Raw genomic sequence first — 7893 nt, 5'->3', positions numbered from 1 at the left:
CTATGTCTCTGCTTTTTTATTTTCTTTAGCTTTGCCTGTAAAGAAAAACATATGCAATTTTTAGATGATTTTAATTATAATTAGAGATCTAATCCCAATAATAAGAAATTGTATAGTTCTTTTTTTCTTCGTATGGTGCCTCCTGATTGAATAACTAAACTGAAAAGCAATGAGGAAATGAGTATGTTCTGTTTGTTGTGCCAAACAAACTTCTGCTCAGCTGAAATACAAGTTGTGTTCTGATACATTTATTTTGGTAGCACTGAGCAACCTAGTCTAATTTTAATTTTTCATCCTACTGGATTGGTGAAGTTGTGTGTTTATGTGTGTGAGTGCATGTTGAAAGGGAGGACAACCTCAGGAGACGCAGGTGCAGCAGGGCTGTTTGCAAGGGCAAGGGACTGGACCTGACCACAGTGAAATCACTCCTGTCTCAGTAAGTGCTGCTGGGGACTGTGAAGGATATACAGCTGAGTGTCCCTCACAGGAAGAAGGAGGGCACCTCGATTTCAGATGAACACTAAGGCTGCTGGGAAAAAGCATGATGTGGAAGAGCGTTTGGAGCAGGTATGGCAGGTATGTTCACCTGGGTCAATTTTTTCCTATATTGCTCCAGACCAGTACAACATGACTGCGATAGCAATCAGATGGGACTAAGGTGGGATTCATCTGTCCTATCAAAAATTAGGTGGCCAGTTTGAACACACCATCTGGCTCCTCCAGTAGCCATGAAAAGAGACAAGCATCCACAGAGTAGCTCACTCCATGGTAAGATATCCCTCACTCTTGACCCAAGACCCCACACCAGACAGCTGCCTCAGACCAAGTGGGTGCTACTCGCAGAGCAATGCGGAGTGTAAAACATACTTCCTGCTACATCCTGAAACTTCTGTCTACTTTCTATTGTGATACAGTACAGAATTGTGTTTTATGCCTGCTTCTTGTCTAGTAAGACTCTGGTGGGAAAATGAAGGGGAGAGAAATATGATGAACTCTGCGGTTCTGTTCATTTGCAAGAGAAGGACTGTTAGCTGTGCCTCAGTTTTGTTACCAAGACTCTTGTAAGTTATTCCACTTTCTATGTGACGTTGGTAACTTTTAAGGAAATTAACAGTGAGAAAGGATGGGTCACAACATTGCCATGGGACTAGGTAAAAGATCTTTGGAGTTATGGACAAGCACACGATTTAACAGTCCTGCCCACTTCAGATTTGCATACCAGTGCCTCTGAGACCACTGAATGCACCCATTGTGTGTGCCTTCAGCCATCTTGGGAACCACCTGAAAAGAAGTCAAAGTGCATCTGCTTCCCCTGATTATGCACGAATCTGTACGTATAGCACTTGGATTTAGACTTTCTGAAGGTTTTTTTTAACTTTTAGCTAATTACAACATATATTTCTGCTTGTGTATGTAATATATAGTGGATGAACCAAATTTACGTGAGATAGCAAAGTGTAGAGGAATCTGGTAAGGAATAAGATTGAAAAATATGTGGGAAGAAAGTATCGAGATGACACACATGAAGAGCTGTAAAAGACACTTACTTGTTCCTACTTTATTGTATATCTTCTGGTAGCATGATTGCCCCTTGATTACATGCAACTTATATAATGAGGTTGCACAGGACTATGAACTTTCTAACAGATAAATAAGGCCTTTTACCTCTGATACTTCCTTTTGCTGGCATAAACAAGCATTGACAAGAGCAACTACTGTGATTGTTACTAAACATAGCATAGTTTCTATTCCATAATAATTTTTCAGCGTTCTTGACTGTCATATCTGAGATTTGACACACACCAATTTGTTTCTACAGCTTCTGGAAAGTTATTTAGTTATTTCTTCAAAGGAGGTTTTCTCCATAATTCCTTGCAGGACATCACAACTGCTGTGGCTCTTGAGTTTGTCTGGACTAGCAGTCAACTATCTATTGTCTAAATGTGTGCCTAATGACTTCATTAGTAACTGTACCTGCTGATGTCTCACTGACATCAGTTCTCCTGTTTTGGCAATTCTCTGCATCTGTTCTCCTAAACCACCAAATCTCTACTACTAATTCCCCCACAAATTGGTAAGCAATGGGGCACATACAGCCTGTCACTCCCCTTCTTCCTGGAGAGACCCTTTTGTGACCACTGGTGTGTCACAAAATGGACAGGGAAAGGCAAGTAGAGACGAAAATTTTGGTATGTGAAGATGTGTGTCTGTTCAGCGCATTATTTCCTGGAGGAACTGGTGCCTTTTGCATTGCAAATGATTCACTCTGCCAAAACTGTGATCGTAATAGATATAAACAATCAGGTGGGAATAGAAACAAAGTCAAAAAATACAGGTAATACACCGGCTCCTGATGTGCATTTACTGTACAGTTTTAATGTGCAGACTGCATGCTCAACCTTTAGACACTAGTATAGGCAGCAAAGCTGCACCATTTACACCTGCTGAAGACCTGACCTTCATTTTCAATGGTGCCCTGAGAAGTTCTCTTGGTCCTACACACTCACTTCACAGCCAATGGGAAGATTTCAAGACCTGGGTTAGTCTAGCTGCACCTCGAGGCAGCACTGGAAAATCTGAATGTATTGCAATGACTGAAGAGTCCAGAGGATGGGTGGCATACAACTCTGCCAAACACCCTCCATAGCCAGGTTTGTTCCCCTCTGCACACCCATTTCCACCTGAAGCACGTGCTGCGGCTCCCCCAGATGGCTGATGTCTGAGGGGATCACAGCACTGAAATATGTTATTCTAATGAGACTTTGGGATTAGTTTTTGGATGTCCCTTTTGGATGCCCCTAAATCTGGGAGGGAGGTGGTGTCCTGGGGTGGAGGCTGGACGCTGATCAAGCAGGGAAGCACAGCACACTGGGGACAAACACTTCCCAGCCATTTCCTCCCCTTTTTCTGTCAGCTCCTTGGCAAAGCAGAGTTTTAAGGAGGGGCCTGAAGGAATTGATTGGGCGACTGCTATGGGAGGGAGTAGCAGCAGGGGCAGGAGCTGAATCCAGCATGGGCTGGAGAGGCAGCCAGAGTGGGAGGGGGGCTGAGGGGCCCCCATAACAGCCCAGGGCTGGATCTGCCCCGGCCATCCTGGCAGGACAGCCCCATTTCCCAGCTGGGAGCAGTGCAATGGGCCCCGGCTGCTCCTGGTACCCCCAGTGCCCTCGGCCCCACAGCTCCCTGACAGCAAGTGTGGGCTGCTTCCAACCCAGCACATCCCCTTCAGCACCAGCTCCTGAGGGGTCTGGGGTCCTGTCCCAGCCTGCCATAGGGAAGGGTAGGTGCTGCCAGTGTATCACTGTGGAGATCAGGAGTAGGAGTGGGGAGCAGGCTGCACTGGAGGGGCTTCGGGGACAGAGGGGCAAAGGAGGATGCAGACAAATCATTCCACATTTCAGGCTCCACACTCTGAGCAGGTTCACATGGCAGAGTGAAGAGGCAGTTCATTCCCTGTGCCAGCAAGAGGCATACCACCATTTTTGCTGCCTGGAAGCCAACAGCGTTTCCTGGTTCAGTGCAAGGTAAAATTTTAGGACAACCCTAAGCTGAGAAATTACTTGCGTAATACTTCTGGTTTCTCCCGCCCTCCTACATACAAGGAGAGCCACCCCATCAATAAAGGAGATTAGTACCTGAGACTGCATTTCTTGTTCTTAAAACAGAAGATCAAACAGAAGCAGATGAAGGGAGAGCTGTTTAACACACAGAGCTGTTACTTGGAATTCAGGAGTGTGTTTATAACCTGCCAGTGTTGCTGGCAGCTGAGTTTGCCAGAGATCAGCTACATAGCCATTAGACATGGCTTTGCAGGGGATAACCAATGGGTTGCTCATCCTTCTTGTCTATGTCTGATAATGATGGGATAATCTGTGTTTACTTCACAGAAAGACTTTACTGGCAGTTGTGGCAGGACACAGGATCACCCAGACCTTCAAAGTGAGAAAAATTACACCTTTGCCTGAAAAGGAGGAACTGGAAACCGCTGTGGCCCATCTGATTTCTAATGGTCTCAAGCAATGCATTTTACTGGAGCACAAAGCAGAACAAACGTACTGTTCAGCTGGAGAATTTAGGCAGAGGAGGCAGCTAAAAATAAGAAGAGTTCGGGAAAACCAAATCCTGCCCAGAGAGACCTTTTTTCCCATCTTGGTCTCTATCTGGCAATTTTCAGAGGCTTCCTGGCATGCAATGTCAAAAAGTGTCAGCCTCCATCCTATTTTCCCTGCATCACAGCTGTGTTACCTGCTTCATGGCCTTCTAGGTTATTTGTCATTTCTAGATCTGCTATAGGCTTCCTGCTCCAGCCTGACCATCCCTACTTAAAAATGTCTCCCCAGCAGGAGCACACTTCCTCTCAAGAAAGGAATGCTGCCACTTGAACACAAACATCTGCTGGCTGTGCTGCCTGCTCCTCCTTCTCTTGGCCCACCACTTTAGCGAGCCCACAACAACATAGAGATGGCAGCAAACAAAACAGCCATAATCACTGCCAGAAAAGCCAAGGTCAGTCCTGCTTCTTCGATGTCAAAGGTGTGGGTGTTTTCTGTTTCTTTTTACCCTGTTAAGCGTAAGAAGTGCTTTGGCATAGGATTTTGCTTATAAGAAAGAAATAATCAGAGTTTGAGGCATGGAGCTTGTCTGTACTGCTAATTTATTGCAAGAGAAATGAGCATGTGGATCCCAGGTACTATTTTCCAAGTGCATAATAAGTATGCCTTGGGATGGGGTCACCTCTTCCACTTTAAGAACAGGTTATATGGCACCCTCCATTTAATTTGCACTGAAGGTGTCAGTATAGAAAACTAGCAGGGGATAGCTGGTATGCTGTCAGTTCCCATGTCAGCTTATTTAGTGGTAACTTCCTTGTGTCAGATATTTATGACTTAAAGGAAGAACGCTGCCAGTCCAGAAATCTCCTCCCAGCCTGAAGAGGAAATACAACACAGCTTGAATCTATCATTTGCCACTTGCCACCATGACGTCAGCTCAGGGCTGAACTTTCTACCTGTGGCTGGGACCTTAAATGAGCTGACACCAGAGGAGAAAAGCGCTTTCTCTAAGGTTTAGCAGCAAGTAGCAGCAGCAACAGAAGCAGCAATGAGACGCCGTGTATTCCTTGCTGTGTTGCTCAGCCTGGTGTTGGGCCTTTTGAAAGGTAAGAAACACTATCTTCTGTTTTGGGATTTATGAGAGCAGCTATTGTGTGGCAGTGAATGGATTGCTTAGTACTTTCAGCAGCTGCTGAGAAGTCAGTGGTGATACACAATTCAGCATGTCTAGATTTTGATTAATTAATGATGAAAGATGTCACTGCAAGCCAACAGTTTTCCTTGTTCACAGAACAATTCAAAATCACTGGTGCTTGTGATTAACCTAATTTAGCCTATTCCAAGAGCAGTTTGCAGGACTTCCACACTAAACCCAGGTAATTCAAGCTCTGTTACAGTCATAACAAAAGGTGCAACTGTTCCACCCCAGTACCCTTCCGGCCAGAGGCTCCTTGTCTGGAAAGTAGTGCCACCTGAACTGGCTGGCAGAGCTTTCATTCCCTCCTGTTGAAATAAATTAATGGAAAAGTCACCACCAGCTTGCAAAAGGCTTGTACCGTGGTCCGTTCAAACTAAAGGGCAGGTATCATTCCTTAAGCCACTTACTACTTTTTCCGGCATTGTGACAAACTTGGTTGTTGTGGGTCAGAGCCTCCGCCCAAACTTGCCTTTCCCTGATACTCAGATATGAGGGGGTGAAGGCATCAGCAGAAGTAGAATTAAAGCAACTATATGAAGAGTTTTGTGGCAACTTGAAGCTGTGAGAGGACAGGAATTCCCAGGTAATACAAAGATAAAATTACAGAGATATGAGCCAAATTAAGACCTGTTAAGCTTGCAATTGGTGACAGATGGTTGTGGGGCTCTGTTGACTACTGTGAGCGAACATATGTATTTCCAGCAACATCTACAATATGCTACAGACCAATTTTCAGCTATAAATCATGAGCATAGAAGTCTTCAGGACTGTTGGTTGGTTTTCTGTTTGGAGGCTTGTAGGTAACAGCAAGATGTGAAAAATCTTAACCCAAGAGTTACTGAAAGCAATGTATTTCACTTACTTGAACAGACTTTGCATCAGAATGGGTCAGCCCAGAAACTTTTTTCTTTCTAAGCAAACATTGTAAAAGCCTTGCAGGATGTGTGCATTTGAATAGTACTGGCAACGGCCCTGCCCTGCTCAGCAGCCAGATGTCTCTGCTGTTCCATAACCTTGGGACTAACATCTATTTCTTTATTGCCGCAGTAATGCTTAAGTCCATTAACATATCCTGTTTCATTACATAGAAAGTTAGGTCTAGGCATACAGAGCCATAAATTAGCTATCTTTGCTCAGGTTACCTTTGACAAGTCCATCAGAAAGGTTCAGTTGTAGCTCATGTGCTCTGCTGTCACCACGAATGCTGTTCTTCCTGAGTCCAAAGGGTACTCCTGGGCAACTGTTACCCAGAGCCTTTTGAGGCTAACAGTCGTTGTAAAAAAATGGCTAGTTGTGTAAGGGGTTGTTGCCCCAATATCCATGGCTTGTGGCCAACATAGATTCATCTTATATCATGGTTATAGGAAAAAGTACATTTCTTTACATTGACTGGGAACACATAATGCTGTATATAGAACTCAGTGACCAGTGGAGGCAGAAGAATTGGCAGAGAACTGGTACAATTGCTCATGTTTTCCCTTCACGTGCCTTTTCTACATGAGCTTTATTGACTAGGAGAAAAAGGTTTAAGAGATTTTCCTCACTTTGGATTTTCAAAGCACTACAAAGCTCCAGAAAAGTGGGGCCTATTTTTCAAATGTCTACTGAGATTTGCAATATTTTTTAATATATCAGCTTGAAGAGTGTGATAGTGACACGGATTTTAGCCACAAACACATTAGTCCCCCAGTTGCATGCTACTAATGTTTTAGATTAAATTATGATTGCAGCAGCATAACTCAGAGTAAATAAGTTTATTCCTAAAATATATTAACTAATTCATATTAAAGTTAGATCATATGATCCAAACTGGCCATTTGTCAGTATTACACATTTATCACTAAGGCTGGTTTATTATTTGTTTTCCTTACTTCTAAGAAGAACACCCCAAGCCAAACCAACCAACCAACCAACCAACAAAAAAAACCCCACCAAAACCCCAAACCCCCAACACATTTATATCAAGAGCTGAGAATTACACAGTTTAAATAAATTTTAAAAAACCAAACAAACTTTAAAATAAATATCTGAATTACTTTGGAAGAGTAAAGACAATGATGGAATGCTGAAACCAAAGTGTGAGGAAATTTTTTCACCTATTGTCTGGTATCAGCCTGGTTTCTCTTTATTCAGAAAAATTACAAAAGGAAGAAAAAGACAAAAAATAATGAATACTGTCATAACTGCATGGAATTGTGATTCAGGAAAAGGGGTCTTGATACCACTGATGATAATGTAGCAGAACAAGCATTCGTTGAACGGAAATTGTCTGCTTTCAGTGTCCACATAAACTTGCACAAGAGCAGGTGCTAGCAAAGGCAGTCATCCTTCCACTGCTCTGAAAGAGTCTACAGAGAGTTTTCAATGGTGCTCCAGTAGTGCTCAGCCCAGGGGTCACTTCCTGCTGAATGGGATGCCCCAGACCTTGCTCTGACAGTCAGCACTGCAGGGAGAAATGTGTGTGCCTACAACTCAAGTCATGTAGAGGAGAAAGGCAGGGAGAATTTAAACCTGCTATTGGTAATAAGGATTCCAATGGCAGGGTCAGACAAAATACTATGAGAGAAAAAGTAACACAATAATGCATGAGGCCAGGGGAAAGCCCAAAGGAAAGGTAAGGCTACCCGGAGTTCTAGCTGTTCA

Source organism: Neopelma chrysocephalum, unplaced genomic scaffold (genome assembly GCF_003984885.1).
Source record: "Neopelma chrysocephalum unplaced genomic scaffold, ASM398488v2 Primary Assembly neopelma1_44, whole genome shotgun sequence".
NCBI lineage: Eukaryota > Metazoa > Chordata > Aves > Passeriformes > Pipridae > Neopelma > Neopelma chrysocephalum.
The sequence above is the reverse complement of the archived record's forward strand: the minus strand, read 5'-3'. Positions refer to the sequence as shown.